Source organism: Nicotiana attenuata, chromosome 9, assembly GCF_001879085.1.
Source record: "Nicotiana attenuata strain UT chromosome 9, NIATTr2, whole genome shotgun sequence".
In the NCBI taxonomy this organism is placed as follows: Eukaryota; Viridiplantae; Streptophyta; class Magnoliopsida; order Solanales; family Solanaceae; genus Nicotiana; species Nicotiana attenuata.
This window is the reverse complement of record NC_031997.1, coordinates 2222963-2238993: the sequence shown is the minus strand read 5'-3', so window position 1 is coordinate 2238993 and position 16031 is coordinate 2222963.

The following is a 16031-nucleotide window of genomic DNA, read 5'->3' as shown; positions in this document are numbered from 1 at the left end:
AAAACTATCAGGAATGAAAAAGGAGGGAAATTGCATTTCATTAACATTTAAGATAACAAGGTTTAACTCATCCAAACGGACGGAACATAGCATCCGAATTACAACCTTGGAAATAATCCAGATTAAACTGAAAGGAAATCAAAACTAACTACCAAGACTCCCTCCGGGAAGGAAGGGGAGTTGCTTCCCAATTTTTAAGCTTTGCCTGGGGCCCCACGAACTGAACATCTACCTTGCTTGGACCTTCTCCGGCCTCCAATACATTCACCTCATCAAACAGCTTTATAAACCTCTCGATCAGCTCCTTGTCGGGATCAACCACACCACTGGGCATTGCTGTTGCTAGGCGCTTCTTAGTACCAAGCCTGACAAAGGAACGGGAAAGGCGGGGAATAGGTTTTGGAAGGGTCCATGCTTTCTTTTTCATCTTTCTAGCTCGCCTTATGTCTGTAACAGTGGGCTTGAAGCCTAAACCAAAAGTATCCAGGTTTCCAGGAAGGGATACCGGCTGTACGATGCCTTGTAAAGAAGCACCCAAGCCTTTTCCAGGTACAAATCCGTTCTTCAGCATTTCCGACGCAACAATGACGGATGCAGCAGCTACCTTTTGCATAGGAATACACTCCCTTTCCGGGATCTTTTCAACTGATACCGTATCAACGACTTGATAAACCCATGGACCTTTGTCGTCCTCAGCTTCTATGAAAGGCACAATGGCACCACCCAGAGCACACGAACTATCTTCCCCATGCACCACAATCTCTTGCCTGTCCCACTCGAATTTGACCATCTGGTGCAAGGTAGATGGCACTGCTTTTGCTGCATGAATCCAGGGTCGGCCTAGCAAGAGATTGTAAGAAACAGCCACGTCGAGCACCTGGAACTCCATAGTAAATTCAACCGGACCTATCGTCAGTTCCAACACTATATCCCCAACTGTGTCCTTTCCTCCTCCATCAAATCCTCGCACGCAAATACTATTCTTGTGGATTCTCTCACTGTCCACCTTTAACTTTTCCAGGGTGGAGAGAGGGCAGATGTTTGCACTGGACCCGTTATCGATCAGCACCCGGGTGACCACAGAGTCTTCACATTTCACCGTGAGGTAGAGAGCTCTATTATGCTCAGTGCCTTCCAAAGGTAGCTCATCACCAGAAAATGTAACCCTGTTGACCTCGAAAGTCTTGTTTGCTATTTTCTCTAGATGGTTCACGGAAATCTTATCAGGAACATGGGCTTCCTTCAAAATTTTCATCAATGTCTGGCGGTGCTCATCCGAGTGGATCAATAATGATAGCAATGAGATCTGTACCAGGGTTTTCCTCAACTGTTCTACATGGAGTAATCTTGTTCCTTCATCTTCTTCAAGAATTCTTCTGCCTCTTCTTCAGTTACGGCTTTCTTTACTGGTACTGGATTATCTTTGGTAATTTTAGCTTTTCTCAGCTCGTCAGGAGCAAAGCATCTTCCTGAGCGAGTCAGCCCATGGGTTTCACAAACTTCTTCCTTAACTTCCTTCCCCTTATACGTCACTGTCACTCGGCCGTAATTCCATGGGACGGCCTTTTCACTGATTACAGGTAACTGAGTCACTGGCTTGATGATAACCGGCTCTGTGCGAGCCCCTTTTATGATCACGGTGGGCTTGACAGCTGCCCCCGGCACTACCACTTTAGCTGGTTCTTGTTTTACTGCAACACTGCTCAAAGGCTCCTTCTTTACCACCACAATTGGTTTGCTAACTGTCTCTTCTACCTTGATCGATGCCCTCCCACTAGTTGGTTTCTCATTTGATCTGTCCTCACTAGCCCTGATCATCATTACGGTTTGTGAAGGCTTCTTGTGCTCTCCCTTTTGTACTAACTCAATCATATGGGTCTCGTGATGGGTTGGCAATGGATTTTGAGTGATGTTAGGCGTCTCTAGGGCTTGCACTTCAATTCGGCGGGTGTCAATGAGCTCCTGGATGGCCGTTTTCAAATGCCAGCATTTTTCTATGTCATGTCCCGGAGCACCTGAGCAATACTCGCAACTCACAGAGTGGTCCAGATTCCTTGGGGGAGGATTTGACAATTTGGGTTCAATCGGACTCAACATGCCCAACTGACTCAATCTGTGGTATAAGCTAGTGTAAGATTCACCCAATAGAGTGAAAGTCTTCTTCTTCTGCAGCCAATCATTCTTAGATGCAGGGTTGGGTCGAAAACCGGTTCCAGTGGGGTTTCTGTTGGTTCTCGAGGGTGGGTAGGTGCTTTAAGCTGGGTAAGTATTTTGTGGAGTGGGTGCGCGCCATTGCACATGGGTAGGAGGTTGGGGGTATGTTTGGGCATGATGGACAGAGAAATGGGGGACAGGAGGTGGGTAGTAGTGTTACGGTGGGCCATATGGGGTGTGTGAGTATGTTTGGGGATGAGGTCGAGGTGGGTGATAATATAGTGATGGACCCCTGGACCAAGCTCTCGATTCCACTACTGCAACATCTTCTTTCTTTTTCTTTCCCAATACCCCTCCAATGCCGCTCTGATTAGCCTGGGTAGTTGCTTTGACTGCCGAATAGCTCATAATCTTGTTGGACTTAAGCCCCTCTTCCACCATACTTCCCATTTTCACTACCTCGTTGAAATTTTTCCCCACTGCTGACTCCAAGTGACCATAGTTGGTGGGTTCCAAAGCCTGTAGGAAATAATCAACCATCTCGCTCTCTTTCATTGGAGGATCGACTCTTGCCGCCTGCTCTCTCCATCGGAAACCGTACTCTCTGAAGCTTTCTCCAGGCTTCTTCTCAATTTTAGTCAGTGACAGACGGTCCGGGACAATTTCAAGATTATACTGAAAATGACATGCAAATGCTTGGGCCAAATCATCCCAAGTGTACCATCGAGCATGATCCTGTCGTGTGTACCATTCCAAGGCTACTCCACTTAGACTTTGACTGAAGTAAGCCATCAATAACTCGTCCCTTCCCCCAGCTCCTCTCATTTTGCTGCAGAACCCCCTTAAATGGGCCACCAGATCACCATGTCCATCATATAAGTCAAACTTGGGTAGCTTGAATCCTGCTGGCAACTGGACATCGGGGAACAAGCACAAATCCTTGTAGGCTACACTTACTTGACCTCCGAGACCCTGCATATTTCTGAATGATTGCTCTAGGCTCTTGACCTTTCGTATCATTTCCTCTTGCTCAGGGTTTTTGGGAGGCTTTTCTTCTTCAGCTGAGATATCAAGACGGGGAGTGTAAGAGCATGGTTCTGGTGGTTTGAAGGTGGCTTCGGGCGGGTAGTACCGGTTATCATGGGTTTGGAATAAAGGTTCGCTAGAGGACCTGTGTAATGCGACAGGTGAGGGAGCTACAAACACAGGAGTATTTGGCGGTGGAGGGCCTGGGTTAGCAGGATAGGCTGGTGGTGGATGTCCCTTTGACCAGGCTTATTACATCTCGGCCATTTGTTGCTTCAGTTTATACATCTCCTCCTTCATTGCATTAACGTCCACTACTCCCTCCTCCCTAGACGGGTCGACAATGCTTGCGTCTAATTCCTGGTTGACCATGTTTGACTTATCCTTAGAGCGGGTGTTGTAGGGATGGGTTTCCAGAATGCTAGTCAACTTAACCACTTGCCTGAACTCATAAACAACAACTTTGTTAGCGGTTAGGACATTAACAGATAAGCGACCGCACATTTGGGAATGAATGCACCTAAGCAGTTAACCATTTCTATTATGCCTTTGTTTGGTTGCATGCGTCATCCCGGCTTTTCCTTATTTCTATGTGCTACTTCCTTTTTGTTTTTCCATTGTTTCTTGCCGCTCCCTCTTTTTGCATTTTCTCTCTTAATTTTTTTTCTATTTTTATTAGGTTACGGTCGAATCCTATGTAGATTGCGTACGTATCATGACCCCGCATGAATCAGACCGAGCGTAGTTCGTGAAGAATAAATATAAAGTAGAAGCAAAATGTTTTTGGGATTTTCAATTTTATTGATAGCAAATACGTCTATTACAAAGACTCAAAACTGACAGATTAAAACAACTAATAGACTCTAATGCAGAAAAGAACTACAGACTCCACCATCCCTATTCTATTTTAAACGAAAATACAGACTCAATCAACTGACTGACTTTTAACGAAAAGGAAATACAGACTCAGAGAACTGACAGACTCTAGTAGAAAAGGAAATACAGACTCAAATGACAAACTCTAGCAGAAAAGGAAATACAGACTCGAATGACTAACTCTAGTGGAAAAAGAAATACAGACTCAAAGGACAACCATGAATACATTAAAGCTCCTGGTGCCCACGGGATATCATTCGGTCTCGCCGCGGGCCTATGCCCAAGTTCCCCTTGAAGTCTGTCCAGGTCACTCATTATCTGCTTCACAAATATCATCACTGATGCAAAGAAGGTGGTATGAGTCATGTTCTCGCACACTTGGCATTTCCTAGTAATGGAGTGAGCAACGGTTAAGATTCTCTCTCTGATTCTGCCTTTTTCTTGAAGCAACCGCCCTATCTGTTGGGCCCTAGCCTCCAAAGTTTGCTCGGCTACCTGGTTTTGTTCCTGGAGTTGTTGCAAGTCCATTTCTAACTGTGCCAATGCCGTGTAACAGTGCTCTTTTTCAACTTTGAATTCTTTTGCCTGTTTGATCATTTTGTTCTCTATGGCAATGACCTTTTTCTTTAATCCCGTGACCTCATTGTCGTATTCTTCTTTTAACTGCTTGACCATGCGGGCCCGTTCTTCCGCGTTTCTAGCCAATTGTTTCCGAACCCCGGCTAATTCCCTTTTTGCTTTGTTGAGGTCAAAACTGTAGTCATTCACTCGTTGCCTTAGATTTTCTATAAGCTTTGCATCTTTGGCACTCCTAACGGGATTTTCGGCCGCTAGCTTCATCTTTTGGATTTGGGCTCGTAAGGCTTCATTCTCTTTGGCCAATTTCTTTCTCTCACCCTCATCAGCCGCGGCTTGCACGCTATTTTCAATCTGGAGGTCTTGGACCTGTTTTTCTAATGCTCCTATGCGGGCCCTGTATTCCTTTTCTTTTTCTAACCAACCCCACTAATCCTGTGATGATTCGACAAAGTCCTGGAGGTGTGGTCTTTTAGCTGGCCTCTCATACTCATGTTCTTTCCTATACCAAGCAAGATATCCTGGCGATACTTCGCCTTTGGCCCGATCCTGTACGCAAGTATTCGCGTTTAAGTATTGATATTCGTTCCAAATCTGGCGGACTTTTGCTTCAGGAAACTGTCCGTCAGGGCTAATCTCAATTATCTGAGCACTAAGATCCTCATCCTGTGGCACTATTTGGCATCTCCCAAGTTGTCTCAAAACCCGATATGGAGCCAAGGCTGGATGCTCCTAAGTCCCATCAAGAGAAAATGCGACCTAGCCGCTGACATGTACATGATTTCATTGACGGGTAACCATCCAATCGTCCATTGTATCTGACCGGCAGTGAGATTCCGAAAGTATGATGTCCAGACGGTTACTCCTTGAGGTAAACTGACCCCGTCAATTCTTGTATAGAACTCCCCTATGCAGGTTTTCTCAGATGAACCATAACTCAGGAATTGAGGACGATGGCACAGGTGTTCAGTCATCCACATTTGCAGGCTGTGAGAGCTCGAAAGATGTCAGCTATTATCATGGGTACAAGAGTGCTTTTGGCTTGAGTCATTAACGTATTGACGACCCCGGTTATTTTTATGTCAATGTTTCCATCTTTCCTTGGAAATACCAAAAGTCCTAGAAAAGCCACCATAAAAGCAAAATGCCTATGTTCTTCCCATTTTTGGTGGTTTCCTTTACTACATATCTTGTTTTCCGTGTTGTTGAACCCTCCTATGTGGCCATATCTGTGGTATATGAAGTGTGGAGTACAAAAACCCTTTGCCAAGTCCGGATTGTGGACCATCCTGATTATCTTCAGTGAGTCTAATAACCTGTGCACAGCTACAGTTCTTGGGGCAACCAAGTATTTTTGTCTTAAAGGCACCTCATCATTTCCAATGTACCCGGCTATCTCCTCCAAGGTCGGGGTTAGTTCAAAGTCCGAGAAATGGAAGACGTTATGTGCCGGGTCCCAACATGTGACCAATGCTCTGATGATTTTTCCCCGAGGCACAATTTCTAACAGACCAGTAAGCCCTTTCAAATACTTTTTGACCTCATCCTGCCCTTCTTTACCCAGATTGTTCCACCATAGACGCAACTCCAGAGGGATTTTAGTCATGATTGAGAAAGGTTCATTTTGAATCGTGCTCATCCTACACATTTATTAAGGTGATTTAATCATTTATTTTGACCTAACAGGGAAAAAATGAAGCTATTTTGTTCAAATTTCCAATTTAAAACAGGCAGTCGGTTTTGCGGATACGGCCTTTCAGCACTTCGTAAAGATGATTTTAAAGCTGTGCCCGCTAACCGTTGAAAATGACCCAAGGTGGCTGTTCTTGCAAAAACGGCCTTCCGGCGCCCTTTTAGGGACGTTTGGCTTATTTTTGACAAGAATGGCATCACCCGACTTATTCATGACGAAATTAAAAATTATGGCATTTTTGGGCTATTTTTGCAAAGGGGAGGTTGGACCCGATGAGGGTTGCCTACGTATCTCACACCCGGTGAGAATCAAACCTGCATAGTTCGGGCAAATAAACCTAACTATTTTCGAAAACTAAACTCTTTTTGTTTGTTTTTTTTGTTTGGCAAATACACTATTTCTGAAAGCAAGACTCTTTTTTATATTATCTTTTCCAGTAGCAAATAAAACAAACTAAAAAAAAAACTCTTATTCTTTTTTTCTTTCATTTTTCCCAAAAATCCGACAGAATTTCGGCACTACTTGGACATTGGTTTTTCTAATATAGGTAACTAACTCTCTACACTGCTATTTCTTTTTTCCCTTTTTTCAAAGTCGGTCAGCATGCAAGTCCAAAACAGATAAATGCACAAGTAGGATGCATCAGGATGGTCCATTATTCCGGGTACACCTGTCCTAGACGGACCCAACCCCTGTGTTGAGTCCCCTAAGTCAAAATGCACATGATGTAGATAAGCGTTCCTACTAGGGATCCGGCATGAGGTCAAGTTATTCTAGGTTCAAAGCCTAGGTATATGTTCTAGACTGTGTACCCGAGCGAACAACTCGAGTCGAGGAGGGGGCTACGTACCGGGGACCCGCAAGATCTTCCGGCTTAGTAACTTGTCCGAGCCTCTTTCTTATTTCAGGGTATGACACTAACAGAATAGGAAGTCTCAACCAGTAAGCACATCCCCGGAGGTGAGAAGAGAAGGGTTTCGGCACAGTTTATATACAGTTAAGATAATATCAAAGCGGTAAAGCATTTAGCACATAAGGCATGGAACATGTAGCAAAATCAGATAAAGCCAAATATAACAATTTAACTGAGCTCGAATTCTTAAACCCTCGAAGTTCTGGGTTTGTGTCCCCAGCAGAGTCGCCAGAGCTGTCACACCTTCTTTCTCCTACACCCGCAAGGGTGTAAAGGAGTTTTTCCACTTAAAGGACAATCGGAACGGGATTTATTAATAAAATTCAGAGTCGCCACTTGGGAGATTAATGGTGTCCCAAGTCACAAGTTGAGTCCCGAACCGAGGAAATTATGACTCTGTTGACAGTCCGCGAACAAGAAATCCGAGTAAGGAATTCTGTTAACCCGGGAGAAGGTGTTAGGCATTCCCAGGTTCCGTGGTTCTACCACGGTCGCTCAACTGTCATATTTGACTTATTTATCTTATTTTCAAAACATGTTTTAGCTTATGTGCTTTTTAACTTTGAACCGCTTTTATTATTATCATTTTTAAAGACAGTTACAACGTCGTGAAAACGTGTCTCGAACCACGTCACATAAATGCACCCGTGGTTGTTGACACATCTCGACTTCGTTGAGATTTGGATTTGAGTCACATAAATGCGCACCCGAGTTAGGAAGGTAAATTATTAAAATACGTGCCTAAAGCGACTATCACATTATTATCTTTGGGGAAGGCCGTGAAATTCGCTAAACGGCCCGTCCCGAATTTTAGGTATTTTAACATGAACATTTAAGAGGGCCCCGCAAGTTATGCGTTTTGTTTGGCGAGGCTCGTCTCATTTTTATTTAAAAGCCAATCCTAAAGCAATCTATAATTTTCTATTTAATTTGTCTCTAATCAATAAAAGAAAAAACCTAATTTATCAATGTTTAAAAATTATTGTGCTTAGATCCATGAAATCACATGAATTCAAATCTTGAATCATTTTGGGCCTTGAACATAGCCCATATGAAGAAATCATTACCAGGTACGCATGAATGCATGCCAATCATAGGCCTGGCCGTCCGTTAGAACATTGAGGCCTAAACTGCCTGACGTGGCCAATCACTGGACCAGATGAGGCCTCAATTCAGTCGAATCCAAATGCCTACAAAAATTATATCCAAATCCGTCTGAATGGGTTCAATACTTGTAACAAAAGGAAATCAGTTATGCACTTACCCAAATTAATTAGACACTGGCCATTTGAATTTCAGTTCCATGCTCAAATTATCTAATTCCTCTCTTTTTTGGTGTGTTCCTAAGCATTACTAATGGTGAAAATTAAAACAGCAGCATGGATCGACCTTAACAACAGCAACTTGATTAGATGACTTCCTTTAACACTATGTATGAACAGGTTAACAGTCCCAATTCAGAACAAACCAACGATTTTAAAATTGGTTCAAACTAACATTATTCATTCAGGGAATTCATGACTCTAGAACCAAATTATGGAGGTTATTACTAAAGGCTGCTTACTACGCCAGGACTTAACATACGTAGGAGTTCGTATATTCAAACTCTAAGCTACAACTACTACAGGAGTCCAACTACATTTCATTGAAGCTACAGGTTTAGAGGAAATGAATTCAAACCCAGAGTTCAACAGTCCAGCTAATACAAATAATTTTCAGTCTATTAAGTACAAACAAGCAAAACATTTAAGCAACATCAATGAACTTAAACGTTGAGTACATAGGTTAGAAATTGAGCTAGATAAAATCTCATGCTTCAGTCATCATATTGATTTATTCTTCAGTTTACAATCATCAAGGTCAAAGCTGTGTACCTTGAATTCGAATAACAAAACAAAGGAGAGAACGAAATCAGCAGCAGTAATAAGTAGAACTCAAACGACAACCCAGAAAGTTAGTTCAACAGCCCAGAAAAGTTTGAAACCAAGCAGACCCAAGCAATCAACTACAAATCACTTGAAATGCACTCAGATGAACTCGAAATGCTCCAGAAATAGGATCAGCAATCAGGAAATGTTTAAATCAATCCCAAACAACATCAAATTATCTAAAGTGAACCCAGAAATCAACTACAAACAACCACTGAACCACCAGCTAGCTCAAACTACTCAGATTCGAAAAAAATTGAAAGTGATCTAAGAATAAGCAATGAAACAGTAACTTTTTCTTGAGTTTTTGGTTTTTTTTTTATTTGCTTTTTTTGTTTGGTTTTTCTTTGATGAATGTTAAGATCTAAGAGGAGTTTGGATCTGAATTTTAATTTTCAGATCTGTGGAACTTGAAGATATTTTTGGGGGGGAAATTTAGAGCTGAAAACTTGTGACTTAAGGCACTAAAGGCTGCCTTATATAGGCAAAGCTAAGGGGCCTATCAGATTTTATATTTACCTCCTATAGTCCCTCTTTAACTTGCATTTTTTCTTAAAAGTCCCTAAAGAACTGACTTCTTTTCCAAGTTATCCTACTAAGTTTCCTAGAATTCTAAATTGAACCCCATTCTAGAGTGTTCTAGAGCTTCTTATTCAGTTATCAAAGATCCCCTATTCTGCATTGCCCCATCTACCATTGACTTAACCTGAGAATTGCCAATCCAACCCCATCCCCTAACCCTAGTCTACTAACTCCAATCAGCCTTGTCAACTGACCAAACAACCATACCAAACTAGGCATCAATCAGCTGTATCCAAACATAGTTTAAAATTTGATCTAACTACTCTAATTAATTGAAATTGAACTTTTAACTCTAAATGAACACTAATTATCCTATGGTCAAAACAGTGAATTAGGCATTAACTAACAAGTAAAAGTGGAACCTAAAGTATAATTCATGTCAAACACAAAGTCATGCACAGAATGAAATTAAGCTATTTGATTAAAGCAAAACTAGAGAAGTAACCACTGAATTAAACTAACAATATCAAAAATTAAAGCAAAATTTAGACTCTAAATCAGAAATCATGTACACGGACTCAAACAAACGAAAATCAAACTAGAGCTCAAGAATTACAAAATCAATTAAACAAGAAAAAGAAAATAATAGAAACACACTGATTCGACATAAAAAATCCGGCTAACTCTCACAGCTCAAATCCGGCCAACTCCGGTGAGACTTGAGTGTTACTGACGCTGAATTCCTCATGAGGAAGATGAGAGAATCACATGGTGTGAATTTGACAAGATTTGGGAATTTAGGGTTTTGACCGGATACTTCAAATCGATATTCGAAGAGTTCCGGTCAGATTTGAGGGACGGGGTTTGGGGGGTTTGATAGAGGAGGACAAGGTGGTTCTACGGTGTTAATTTTGTGGTGAACGGAGAAAGTTGAGTTTTGGCCGGAAAACTTTTGTTTAAGATTCGACAAGTTTGGGTTGGGTTCGAGGGAAACGGTTTGTGGATCTGTAACAAGGAGGGAGAGAGGAATAAGGGGTGTAATTTTTGACGGAAATGGAGGCCGGCCGCCGCCGTGAGGCAATTTCCGGCGGCGGAGCACGGCGGGGCACGACGGCGTTACAGATTTTGTTTTGGGGTGAAATGAGAGAGACGACACGGGGGAGGGGGGGGGGTAGGGCATTTAAATATAAAAGTTAGATCAGTTCCCAGCCGTTGGATCAGGGATCCTCGACGGCTGGGATTTAAGACCATCGAAACGGGGTCGTTTGGTTAAGTAACAGGGTGGGTTGGACTTGGTTTGGGCCTGGAAGACGGGGTTGGGTATGGACAGATTGGGCTAAAATTTATCAATTAAAATGGCCCAGTTCTGGGTCTTTATTAGGCAGCCCTCTTTTCTTTTTTTAGTTGTTTTCTTTTCTTTTTCATTTTGTATTTATTATTCAATCATTATTTATATTTATTAAATGCCAAATCAACAACTAAAAACCCCAAATTAACTTCTAAAATTATATTACTCAATTTCCAAATTCCCTAATTCCTAATTAAACACAAACTAAGACAAATTAAAACTAATAATGCAAAAAGACCATTTTTGTTATTTTCTTTATTTTTAAGCAATTCTGACTACTACTTAACCCTAAAATGTGAAATTAAACCTTAAACAAATGCCAAGTGTATTTTTGTATACTTTTCATATGAACTAAAATGCACAAACAAAATACAAACAATTAACATAAAAACCAACAAAATTGCAAAATAATGAAAGAAATCATTTTGTTTGAATTTTGGGAATAATTCATATAGGGGAAAAATCACGTGCTCACAGCTGCCCCTCTTTGCCCGAAAACACGAAGAGTTTTTGCGCAAAGATAAATGAGCAAATACGAGCGATTTTTGCCCGTTTGAACATTCCGTGTGAAGCATTTTTGAAAGATTTGACCGCACCCTGCTTCAAAGGTTGCCTACATATCCTTGGCTAAAAAGGAATCAGGTCAGTGCAGTTCGGAAAGGTTTGGTAGCTGGGACTACCAGGAGCTGTGATTTCACTGCTATTGCTGCTACTACTGCTCGCTGACCTCCTTATTACACCGTGTTGAAATAAAAAGAAGCTAGCCTAAGCTACGATCTATGGATTACAAAAAGTCCTATCTATGTCTTCAAACTTGCTCTTGTGTTGCCTTGAACTTGTATTCTTCCGATGGAGTTCTTGCGTTGTTGCCTTGAATTGTGATCGAAGATGTTTTGCTATTCCTCCGAGTGATGCTTGACTACTGAAATTTAAAATATATGCCTCTATTCTCCAGGCGGGCTCCTGATTGCTGAACTTGAAAAGTATTCCCTTGTTCTCCATGTGGGCTCCTGATTGCTGAACTTTGAAAAGTATTCCCTTGTTCTCCAGGTGGGCTCCTGATTTCAACAAAATAGACAAACAACAAAAAATTTCTGCCCCAGTTTGGTGGCCGGGCTCATCATGTTATCAAATATCAAAAACTTGAAAGCTAAAATTTGAATTGTACTTCCCTTGTTCTCCAGGTGGGCGCCTGACTTCTGATCTTGAAATGTATTCCCTTGTTCTCCAGGTGGGCGCCTGATTGCTGAGCTGGAAAAGTATTCCNAGCTTCACCAACTCACGCAGTTCCAGCAGCAAGTAAGCTCTAGCCAAGTGTCCTCCTTCACTTCCCTCAGCATTCTGGCAGTTTTCGATCCTTTGGATGAACTTCCTTTCCAATTCTACCAAACCTCGCTCCAAATAACCTAGTCGTTTGTTGGCGCTGACAGCCATATCTTTCCATTCCTCGATCAACTTTTGATGAGCTTCTTGAATTTCCGGGTGTTCATTCTCGTCCTCCCGAATCCTCTTACGCAATTGGTTGTACTTAAACCGCTCCTCAGCCTTTTCATCGACGACCCTACGACGTCGAGCAAACCCTGGTTGTCCCAAGCCTTCATGATCATCTTCCAACCAACCTGAGTAGTATGGCGAACAACCGCCGTGGTATCTATCCGGCTCAATAGAGTCTCTTCCCAATATGATTTTGCAGTGCCACATGTGCTGAGCTTGGCACTTATGAGGATATCGTAATCTTGAAAATCGGCCCTGAAATGACCCATTTTGTCGACCCTTGGTATAACCTGCTTCCTTCCTGCCTGTCTCATGACTCGGAGAGGGACATAACGATAAGTTCCTCTCAGGCCGATGAGAATAAGAAATGGTACATCCCGAGATCGGACAATGAACTCTTCAGTAGGGAACCATTCGAACATCCACTGCACTTGGTCTTCTTTCAGATTTTCAAACAACTCTACCCATCCTTTAGCGTCTTCTGGTTGAGAGAACATGTTAGGCATATAGTTCATTCGCCTTGGCTGATGGAAGGCAATATGATCATCCCAGTCCCTGCGTAGGATCTCTTGCCGATATTCACCCCTTTGGAGGTGGTCCATGCCCCAGAGCTGGAGTAGTAAGTTACAGCCCTCAAAGTGATTGGCCCCTTGCTGACATTTTTCTAGGGCTCGGTATATCTCTGCGACAATCATTGGTACTATGCTGAAAGGCTGCCCGCCAATCCCTTCCATTAGAGTCTTGGTATCCATGGCCAGTCTGGTATGGATCCTAGCCTTCTTCATGGGAAATACTATCATCCCCAAAAAGCAGAATATGAAGATGAAGACTCTTCTTTGGATATGCCCCAATGAGGTGAGGGCAAATTCATCTGGGTAGGTGTGGTAGGACTTGCTATGGACGTACCTCTCGTATAGATATTCGAAAGGAATGTAAGAGTCCTTCAAACAAGTCAAGTCTGGGTTTTTCTTTAGTCCCATCATCTTGAGGAAACCCCTACCCTTGCGATTTTCTGGCATAAGAAAATCCGGAGTCTCCCAAGGAACACCAGCTAACCCTCCTATTTCTACGAGCAAAGGGGTCATTTCAAGGTCCCCGAAGCGAAACATTGATCTATCACTGTCCCAGAATAAGGTTGCAGCCTCTATGATTTTGTTGTCGGGCTGGATTTCCAAAAGGGAAGGAAAATTTCCCAAGTATTTGCGGACGAGAGCCTGATCGCTGTAGTGAAGGTTTTCCCACCAGCTTAGCAACCTTGGGTGAATGTTGGTTACCATGCCGAATATGGGGACATCGTGCCTCATTCCTGCAAAACAAAGTGTTAGACCCTTACCCCACCAGACTCGACTATTTAATCCAATAATTAGCATATACGACATTTGGTTTTCCAAATAAATGCACAGAATATGGTGGTGTCCGTTTGGGTTCCAAGGAAACCCAGTGGACTTTGGACAAGGCTATCATAAAGAGTCATTATGTGGACAATATAACTGACTCGAATAGGTTTGACCGTGATGCATGCGCAGTTAAAATAGAGTAAGGTTTCTATGGGGTATTAGACCGGTACCCTTGAGCGGACAACTCTAGAGGGAAAGGCACGGAACCGTCGACTGCACCGCTAATCGACTTGTTTGGCCGCAAATACGCCTTTACCAAATTTAGGGGGTGATATATTAGAAGGGCGCAACCACTCATTGTAAGAGTTGCTATGGTATTTGTTTGGCACGAGTGGAATATGATGTTGAAGATGCAATTACAAGAATGGACACGTATTTGCACGTTCATAAAATAATAATTACAATAATTGCTCATGATTCCAACAGTATTGAAGGAAAGCGGTAAAAGCAAGAAAAGAAAACAAAAGCCAAGTCAGTATCGAAGTAGAAGAGAAATAAAGACATTAAATAAAAGCAATAAAGAAGCAATAAAGTCACAAATAACGTGTAATGGTAAAAGCCTAAAAGAAAATCCCCAGCAGAGTCGCCATGCTGTCGATGCCCCCTTTCCCGTTTTAAAAGGCGAAATCCGGTTGACGATATTTGGGCGGACAACTCCTTACCCTTTTGGGAATTCGGTTTTGGAGTTTGAAGAGTCGCCACCTAATGATTAAGTGCATTAGGACACTAAGAAGGGTTTGAGTTGGAAAACCAGAGTTGGGTAAGGGCTAGAAATTATCTCGAGGGGAAGGTGTTAGGCACCCCTCAAGATCCACTAGTGTGGTTCCCGGTCATGCTACAATTGTGACTTTAAAGCAAGTAAGCATACAAGACAAATTTCACATAAGGACCTCGAGTAGATATGTATAATGGTTACTAAGCATGCTACAGTTTTGAATAGGTGATTTCCTAGTTATTTGAAAGAATGTCTAAGTGCAAAAAAAAAGGACCAAATAATTAATATAAACAATCAGATGCAGAAGTGGGTGAGCAAAAAATTTTATTTAGAAGAACAGGACAGTGCAAAAATTAATGGGGAAATTTTAATGACTGAAACAAAATGCAAAATTTTAAAGAACTGAAAATTTTCAATCTAAACTAATTACATAAAGGAAAGGGGGTCCTAGGTTTGTAAAATACATGGATCATCCACACAACACCGGTAGTCAATCGTACACATGGTGTTATCGCGTGATCATCATCTCCATGTCTACCCTTCCCACCCCGTTGAGGTATTGAAGCGCGGAATGGTATCGTTACTTATTGCATGCTATTACCCGTCCCGATCCAATCAGTTCCGGAGGCATTGGAACTACTAGTCCTAAAGGGAAGGGAATTGGAGATTTTTAGAAGTTCAAGAAAGGATAAAAAATCTAGGCGACAATCAAAACATATAGTCAAATAGGGGGAGACAAACAACAATTAGGGCTCAGACAGGCCTCCTAACTTAATTGCAAATACATAGCATGACTTCAGATACTGGTTAGGTCTTTAAATAAATTAAGGCGTAGGATAGGCTGATTTATCACATATTTCTCAGATGAGGAGTCCGAATTAGTCTTGACTAGAAGTAGTTATCAGAACTGATACAGTTAACCAATTACCTACTGGCTTGCCTAGGTGAGATCTGTGATCAGGATATATAACAATGCAGAAGGTGTACTGATTTTAAGGAGGATTATTGATTTTAGAAACAAACAAAAGTTCTGCAGATGCTAAAACGACTTTACCACTGATTGTAGACTTACTAGCGAGATGGACGATTCAGATTCAGTTGGTTTGCTCCTATAGGCATGATCTCTAAGTGTCATTAGTTTTAAAACAGTTATATAAATGCAAGAGTCCTATAGACATGATGTCTAGAATGAGTTGGTTATTATTAAGCCTGAGATTGTTTACCTAATGGTGTGTATATACAGAAAAACTTAAGGCATGATTTTATATGCAGAACCTATTGGCATGATCTCTAAAATGCGGAAATGCAGAAGTGCAGAAGCGTAGAAAAACATATAGGCATATTTTCTAAATGCAGAAGTGCAGAAATTGTGAATGACCTATAGGCAGG